Here is a 9,758-nt window from a genome sequence, read left to right on the forward strand (position 1 = left end):
AACAAAAACAAAAACAAAAACAAAAACAAAAACAAAAACAAAAACAACAGCATTTCATCTGGAAGTTGAGAGAACCATACAGAAGTTTCAGACAATGTGATCTCTGCAAGGGGAGAAATTTGGAGTTTAAATCCAGCCAAATTATCTGGTTCTAGAAGAAAAAATTCTCTCATCTTAGTAACATAACAGTGCCTAGTTTGTATAATGTATTATCCATAATATCCAGTATATGAAGTTCATATGAAGAAGTAGAAAAATGTGACCCATAATCAAGAAAAAATGCAGTAAATATAAATTGCTCTTGCAATAATCCAGATGTTGCAGTTAGCTGAAAAGGATTTAAAAGCAGCTATTGTAAGTATTTTTAAGGACATAAAGGAAGATATATGTATAATGAATAAAATGATGAAGAATCTCAGCAGAGGAATAGAAACTAAATTTAAAAAGGAGCTTAAACATACAATAACTATAATACACAGTAGCTGCTCATTGAAGGTGGCAAGAAAAAGACTATATTTGAAGATGGATTAATAGAAATTAGCAGTGTGAAGAACAGAGCTAAAAAAAGATTGAGCTAAAATAAATAGAACCTTATAGATATGTGAACAATATTAAGTGGTTTTAACATACCAAAAATTATGGTCCCCAGAAGGAGAGGAGAAAGAGAAAGGTGTAGAAAAAATAAAAATCCAACCTCTACAGCATATAGCCAGAGTCAGTCTTGTTCTCAGTTGTATGTGCAGCACCAAGGATAATATACGTATTGTGCAAGTACACATTTGACAATTATTAAAACTTTGATGAATAAAAATATAGAGCTTCACAGATTGAGCAAACACATTGTCTAAGTATTTGCTCTATAAAACCATGGTGAATAATTTAGTGAGTGTATGTAGAGATTCTAGTAAATTGAGGTGGTAGGTGAGATCCAGTAATGCCTGATTCTTTAGACTACAGAGGAAATACTGGTAGCTATGGAGAATTCTTAATTTTATGATTTCACAAAATTGATTTCTCTGAGTTTTTTTTCCGGTTCCATTGACTAGCTTTATTTTCCTATCATGTTCTGTTTTTGAGGCCTTAACCTAGGAACCAAAATAGAAGTGTACCATTGCTTACTGAGTAGTATTGGCTGTCTGGTCAATAAAGTGGCATCAAATTGCATTATTTTGACATACTTTACAGTTGGGTGAAGGACTTACAAAACAAAGTGAGTTAAATATGGAGGAGGGACACTGTATCAGAATAGAGGCTAGTAGGAACAGGGACCAGCTATGATAACTTACCATTCCCACAGTGAAGACCTAGTATCATTTTTTGAGTTGATTTGAGGTATTGTTAATCTGTGGACATTGCAAAGCACATGCATGGGAACCCTGAAAAGATACTGTAAATCTGAGATCTTGGTTCCTCCAATTCTAATTTTGAGTTAAAATAAAGCCAGATATCCTGAAGTGTATTTTGTATGCAGGAAAGAAAGTGATGAAAAGAAAAATTTCACCCTTCATACAGTGAAAATAACACTTTGCCTAAAACCAAGTGACCTAGCCACATACCTGTTTTTCCCCTCTCAGTTGTATGATTTGGGTAACCATGTCATTTCTCTGAACTTAAATTCCTCATGTATAACCTATGAGTTTTTTAGTCCCTTTCAGTATTGTTAAAGAGACCAAAAAAAAAATGTATTATAAGTGTTTGTAATTATTTTCTATAATGAGAACCACTTAATTACTCCAAGACTGCTTCTGCTGTTGTGTGCCCATGAGTATCACCATTGTTATATTTAAGCAAAAGTGTAAAAAGGTATACGGGGATAAAATGGTTGGACAGCACCATCGACTCAAGGGACATGAGTCTGAGCAAACTCTGGGATATAGTGAAGGATAGGGAAGCCTGGTGTGCTGCAGTCCATGGGGTCACAAAGATTCAGACATGACTTAGCAACTGAACAACAACAGCAGAAGGCTAGGGCATAGACTTCTTTGGGTAATCTTGTGATTTATTTGGTAGATTGAAAATGTGAGGGAAGAAATATAAACAAGTAACAAAACGCTTAACGAGTTTGAGGAAATAGCAGGGAATCTCTTTTCATCTTCATTCTACTGCTATGGTGTTTCTTTGGAGGAATGAATTCTTATTTGTTTATCCAACAAATGTTCAATGTTCAACTACATAGTAGAGACTGTTTTAGAAGCTGTAAATAGAGCAGAAATCCCTGCCTTCATGGCTCATGTAGTTTGGGGCTTATTCCTTTTTGTGACCTGTCCTTGTATATGACACTTATGCTTTTTAAAGAAAAATAAGTTTCAGTATAAACACAAACAGAGGAAAATGTTTAGTACTGAATAAAGAATTGTTTTGGGAAATTAAATGATAGGAGACAAATTTCCCTGCAAGAGATCCGAGAGGACAGAATTCGATAAGACTTGACTCACATTTCATGCTTATAAATGGAAAGAGCCAACAAATGGCTCTTTGGATGGATCAAAGCCAGATCCATCCAAAGTCACCCATCTTTATATAAAGCCATCTAGCACAAATGCCGGAGAAGGCAATGGCACCCCACTCCAGTACTCTTGCCTGGAAAATCCCATAGATGGAGGAGCCTGGCAGGCTGCAGTCCATGGGGTCACTAGGAGCCGGACACAACTGAGTGACTTCACTTGCACTTTTCACTTTCGTGCATTGGAGAAGTAAATGGCAACCCACTCCAGTATTCTTGCCTGGAGAATCCTAGGGACAGAGGAGCCTGGTGGGCTGCTGACTATGGGGTCGCACAGAGTTGGACATGACTGAAGTGACTTAGCAGCAGCAGCAGCACAAATGCAGCCATCATATGTTACAATTTTCCCTGCCAAAAAATTAATGGGCTCAATCTGACTTTGAATTCATTCCAGATGCATAAAACTTGCTGAAAGGTTTGTCTACCTCAAGAAAACTTTTGATAAACCAGTCCCAAGTTTCAGAATTTTACAAAAACCTGAAATCAAGCAAGATTTTCTTGGTTTCCTGTTTGGTACAGCAAACTCTAATTATGAGGCCTCAAGGGAACATAGGGAAAGACAGATACACAAAAATCTCTGAAACAGGTAATTAAGGAGGAAAAACATCAGGAAAACAAATAAGAATCAGGAGTTTAGCTGAATCATAAAATTATTAATAATATATTTATATTGAAAAAGTTTATGTGGCATAATGGAGCCTATGAGATATGCATTTCTGGATGTGTTGTGTTGTTAAAAGTTAAGAATTTTCAGAATGTATGCCAAACATGTACAGAGGATGATCAGTAATAGATAATACAGATATTACAGGACTTTCTTTCTTAACCTCAATGTTGTAAAGTTTTACATTTTTTCTTATTTGCTGACATTAAAAGATGAATTAGCATAAAATAGAAAAATGATTCAATTGGAAATGATATTTGAATCATATTCAGTACATACCACACAGTTGGGATTTAAATGATCAAATTAATTTGCCTTTGGGTGACTTAACAAAATCAGTCCCAATGTTTGATTTCAATATTTTTATTCAAAATGGTGCCAGATAATCAAATTGTGTTATTACATTTCCTCCTCCATCCTCAGTTTTAGGTCAAGATATATCAAGGGAGTCAACTCAGATTGTTTTTTCTTTGACTCTCTTAAATTTGGAGACAGTTGAACTGTTTTTATTTTTGTTTAAATTTTTATTTTTGTATTGGAGTATAGCTGATTACGGAGAAGGCAATGGCACCCCACTCCAGTACTCTTGCCTGGAGAATCCCATGGATGGAGGAGCCTGGTGGGCTGCAGTCCATGGGGTCACTAAGAGTCGGACATGACTGAGCAACTTCACTTTCACTTTTCATTTTCCTGCATTGGAGAAGGAAATGGCAACCCACTCCAATATTCTTGCCTGGAGAATCCCAGGGACGGGGGAGCCTGGCAGGCTGCCGTCTATGGGGTCGCACAGAGTTCGACACGACTGAAGCGACTTAGCAGCAGCAGCAGCATAGCTGATTAACAATGTTGTGATAGTTTCAGGTGGCCAGAAAAGTGACTCAGCCATAAACATACATACTTTTATCTTTGAGTCAGGGAATATTATTTCCTATAAGTATTAGTCTGATATGTAAGATGTGTTGGGTTTCTCATTGAAATGGAAACATCCGTGAATGTGTTGTAATTTCATTAATGAAGTAGATTTTTGAAAACCGACTATATGCTCAATCTCAGGAGGTATAGAAACTCAAGGATTTATTCACCCAACACAACAGAACTGTGCTAGAGTACAAAGCCAGACAAATTATGTTGAACATTTACAGTGTCTAAACAAATATTAGAGTGGGAAAGGAAGGGTAGCATAGAGGATATAATTTAGCTGGATAGTTAAGGACACAGAAGTCTTGAAAAGAAGTTATTAAGATATTCAGACAAGAAACTGGTAAGATTAAAGACAAGAAGGAGGAAGACTAAGTGACTTATAAAGACATATTTACTAAAGTTATTTTTCCTACTGAGGACGTGTCTGAATTGCCCAAAAGATTACACTTGGGGAGCCATTGTGGGTCTGGAATTCTTTTCTTTACTAGATTTTTTCCCCCTGGTGGCAGGGGCTTATGAATAACTGTCCTCTTGAATAATGGGATTATTTGAAGCATCCTAACTTCAAATCCCATCTTGAAGACAAATCTCATCTTGAAGACAAGTATCATTAGTTTTCTCTAGTCAAAGGTGCAGACAGTCACTGATGAGTTTGGCTACTGCTTGTTGCTGTGTTGTTTTTACCTGGTTTTTATTTTCCATGTATAACAATAATACAAAATATGCACATAGTGCTTCTCTGTGTCTGCCACTGTTTTGATCACTTATATTTACTTATTTGCACTTCATAACAACCTCATCATAAAGTTACTCTTAACAGTCCCATTTTTCAGCTTGTTGTTCAGTCGCTCAGTCGTGTCCAACTCTTTGCAATCCCATGGACTGCGGCTCACCAGGCCTCCCTGTCCTTCACTATCTCCCAGAGTTTGCTCAAACTCTTGTCCATTGAGTTGGTGATGCCATCCAACCATCTCATTGTCTATTGTCCCCTTCTCCTCCTGCCCTCAATCTTTCCCAGCATCAGGGACTTCTCCAGTTAGTCAGCTCTTCATATCGGTGGCAAAGTATTGGAGCTTCAGCTTCAGCAACAGCCCTTCCAATGAATTTTCAGGGTTGATTTCCTGAATCAACTGGTTTGATCTGCTTGCTGTCCAAGAGAGTCTCAAGAGTCTTCTCCAGCACCACAGTTCAAAAGCATAAGCTAAGAGAAGATAATAATTTGCCTAAGATCACATAGTAAGTGGTGGAGCTGGAATCAGAAGCCATGTAGCCCCATTTCAGAATCTGTGCTCTTCCTCATTATGGGAATCTGCAGTTTTAGAATCCCAAGTCAAAATGGATGAATCTGCATGTATTAATTTACTTACAGATGCAATTGGGAAGTAAATGTGTAGTCAGGACAGCCCCCTCAATTTAGAAATACAAAGTCACTAAATCTAGAAAGTACCTTCTTCCTCAAAGCCAAGTCTCAATTCCAAGACTGCCCAAGTTATGAGTTTCCTAATTCAGCAGACAGAAATGGTAAAAGATAGATCAAGAGTCATTGCTAAGATTTAGCAAAAATTGTTTCAACTTTCTGAGTATATTATGTACACAGAGATTTTGAAAGGTAGAATATATATTTCAAATAAAAGAAATTATCAAGAGATTTTTTAAAAACAGCTAAGAGGACAGGTACTGTTACTATATAAGAATAATAGATTTTAGATGTGAGCTACTCTCATTTGGTAATTAAATAATTCAAAGAACTTCCTTCTGTGGTGCTTAATATTTACCTCTTTATGCCAATTTACTAAGCAGAGATAAGCAACTCTTCATTTACATAGGAAGTTAAAATGTCAACAAAATAAAGAACTAAAATTTGGTTCATCCGTGATGACACCCTGGAGTCAAATGTTTATTATCAGTGCCTACCAGAAAGCCTCAGAGAATTGAGACAGCATAGTAAAAAGCAAAGACATCATTTTACTGACAAAGGTCTATATAGTCAAAGCTATGGTTTTTCTAGTAGTCATGTATGGATGTGAGAGTCAGACCATAAAGAAGGCTGAATAATGAAGAACTGATGCTTTCAAATTGTGGTGCTGAAGAAGACTTGAGAGTTCCTTCTACTGCAAGATCAAACCAGTCAGTCTGAAAAAGAAATCAACTGTGAATATGCATTGGAAGACTGATGCTGGAGCTGAATCTCCAATACTTTTGCCCCCTGATATGAAGAGCCAACTCATTGGAAAGATCCTGATACTGGGAAAGAATGAAGGCAAAAGGGAAAGAGGGCGGCAGAAGATGAGATGGTTAGGTAGCATCAGTGACTCAATGGACATGAATCTGAGCAAACTCAGGGAGACAGTGAAGGACAGGGAAGCCTGACATCTTGCAGTATATGGTGTTGCAGAGTCAGACATAACTTAGGGACTGAACAACAACAAATATTTATATTTTCTAGTATCCTGTACAATATTTTTTTCTTTATTTTTTTCCCTTTTGCCTACAAATAACTTTTTGTTCTCAACATAATTAATGAAAAAGACAGATTGAGTGATAGCCTAATAAGAGCTTATTGAGGGCAAAAGCATTCAAAACAGAATAAATAACATAGAAAGAGAGTAGGCTCAATTTAAGGTGAATATAAGTGAATGAATGAGCACATTGGAAATGTAACTTGTTTTCTAAACTGAATTGACTTTCTAAGGGATATGGGTTTGTTTCTTCCCTTCAGTGCATGTACAAGCTTAGTGTTATGGAATGAAGGACATGAAAGGTGTTCGGGTTGTGACCCTTTACAATGCTTTGGTTTCCCATCTTTGGCTCATTCTGCTTGTCCCTTAAATGTTTGCATCAAGCATTGTCTCCAGCAAGGCATTCTTTCTTCAATTGCTTGTTTTGTTACTTTCCTCCAAGTTATTAAAGCACATTGACATCTCCATTTTGTATTTATCTAGTTGATCTGGAATTGTCCATTTATGCATATCACATATACTTGACCCTCACTCTTCAAGGACAAAGTTTATATCTTGTTAATATTTAGTATAGTGTATACTATAGTGTATACTATAGTATAGTGTCTAGTATAGAAGTATAGTGTTTAGTTTGATGTAGATATTTCATAAATGTTGAAACAAACTGAAAACTAATACATTGATATTATTAGTGACATACAATGATCAAAAGAAAGTTGTACTATTTTTTAGACTTCTTGTTATTCAACAAATAGTTTATTAATTTTCAAACTTTTTAGAATATAATTGAACTTGTTTAGCCTGGTTCCATGGTGTGAAGTTCAGAGCTTGTACAATTTAAGCATATCTTTGCTTCAGCTTATTTGCATAAGTTTATGTAATAAATGACAAATGGCCTTGGATGGTAAAAGTGAAAAAATTCACTTTTCCTATTTACTTTTGACCCCAACTAGACATTAAATAAAACTTAAAAAAATAAAGATGTATACAAGTATTATCATATTTGTTTTATATAAGTCCATGTGTGATATATATAAATAAAGTATTTGTAAAATACACAGTTACATAATTTTAACATAGTGAAGTAAGGAAGTCATTAATTTAACCAAGAATAATATAATAGACCCATTTTTTAAATGCATAGGGTTTACATTTCAACAGCTATGGAACTTGAATTGTCAGTCTTTAACTTACGAGCTTTGTGATTTTGGACAAGTTATTTAAGCTGTTTCATTCTCAATATTCCTCACATATAGTGTGGGGCCAATTATATAATATGTGTCTTATAAAATTCTGATTAGGATTAAATTAGATTATTTAAAATGCTTGCAATAATTCCTGCCATCTGGCATATAGTCAGTAAATGGTGGTCTTTCTGTTTTTGTGGCTATTGTTATAGCATGTGTGTGTGCACTTGCTCAGTCACATCCAACTCTTTGTCACAGCATAAGAACAAGAAGCTGAAGTCGAATGGTTCTATGAAGACCTGCAAAACCTTCTAGAACTAACACCCCAAAAAGATGTCCTCGTCATTACAGGGGACTGGAATGTAAAAGCAGGAAGTCGAGAGCTCCCTGTACTAACAGGCAAATTTGGCCTTGGAGTACAAAACGAAGCAGGTCAAAGGCTAACAGAGTTTTGCCAAGAGAATGCACTGGTCATAGCAAAAACCCTATTCCAAAAACACAAGAGAAAACTCTACACATGGACATCACCAGATGGTCAATACTGAAATCAGATCGATTATATTTTTTGCAGCCAAAGATGGAAAAGCTCTATACAGTCAGCAAAAACAAGTCTGGGAGCTGACTGTGGCTCAGATCATGAACTCCTTATTGCCAAATTTAGAATTAAATTTAAGAAAGTAGGGAAACCACTAGACCATTCAGGTATGACCTAAATCATAGATTCAAGGGATTAAATCTGATAGACAGAATGCCTAAAGAACTGTGGATGGAGGTTGATGACATTGTACAGAAGGCAGTGATTGAGACCATCCTCAAGAAAAAGAAATGGAAAAGATAAAATGGTTGTCTGAGGAGGTCTTACAAATAGCTGAGAAAAGAAGAGAAGCTAAAGGCAAAGGAGAAAAGGAAAAATGTCCATTTGAATGCAGAGTTCCAAAGAATAGCAAGGCAAGATAAGAAAGCCTTCCTCAATGCTCAGTGCAAAGAAATAGAGGAGAACAATAGACTGGGAAAGACGAGAGAGCTCTTCAAGAAAATTAGAAATACCAAGAGAACACTTCATGCAAGGATGAGCATGGTAAAGGATAGAAATGGTAGGGACCTAATAGAAGCAGAAGATATTAAGACAAGGTTACTGGAATACACAAAAGAACTATACAAAAAGGATCTTCATGTCCAGATAACCACGATGGTGTGATCACTCACTTAGAGCCAGATATCCTGGAATGTGAAGTCAAGTGGGCCTTAGGAAGCATCACTACAAACAAAACTAGAAGAGGTGATGGAATTCCAGTTGAGCTATTTCAAATCCTAAAAGATGCTGCTCCTAAAGTGCTACACTCAATATGCCAACCAGTTTGGAAAACTCAGCAGTGGCACAGGACTGGAAAAGGTCAGTTTTCATTCCAATCCCAAAGAAAGGCAATGCCAAAGAGTGTTCAAACTACTGCACAATTGTACTCATCTCACATGCTAGCAAAGTAATGCTCAACATTCTCCAAGTTAGGCTTCAACAGTACGTGAATCATGAACTTCCAGATGTTCAAGCTGGATTTAGAAAAGGCAGAGGAAGCAGAGATCAAATTGCCAACATCTGTTGGATCATTGAAAAAGCAAGAGAGTTCCAGAAAAACATCTACTTTTGCTTTATTGGCTATGCCAAAGCCTTTGATTGTGTGGATCACAATAAACTGTGGCACACTCTTAAAGAGATTTGAATACCAGACTACCTTAGCTGCCTCCTGAGAAATCTGTATGCAGGTCAAGAAGCAATAGTTAGAACTGGACATGGAACAACAGACTGGTTCCAAATCGAGAAAGGAGTACATCAAGGCTGAATATTGTCACCCTGCTTATTTAACTTCTGTGCAGAGTACATCATGTGAAATGCTGGACTGGATGAAGCACAAGCTGCAATCAAGATTGCCGGGAGAAATAGCAATAACTTCAGAAACACAGATGATACGACCCTTATGGCAGAAAGTAAAGAAGAAGTAAAGAGCCTCTTGATGAAAGTGAAAGAG

The sequence above is a fragment of the Oryx dammah genome, unplaced genomic scaffold (genome assembly GCF_014754425.2).
Source record: "Oryx dammah isolate SB20612 unplaced genomic scaffold, SCBI_Odam_1.1 HiC_scaffold_1, whole genome shotgun sequence".
Classification (NCBI taxonomy): domain Eukaryota; kingdom Metazoa; phylum Chordata; class Mammalia; order Artiodactyla; family Bovidae; genus Oryx; species Oryx dammah.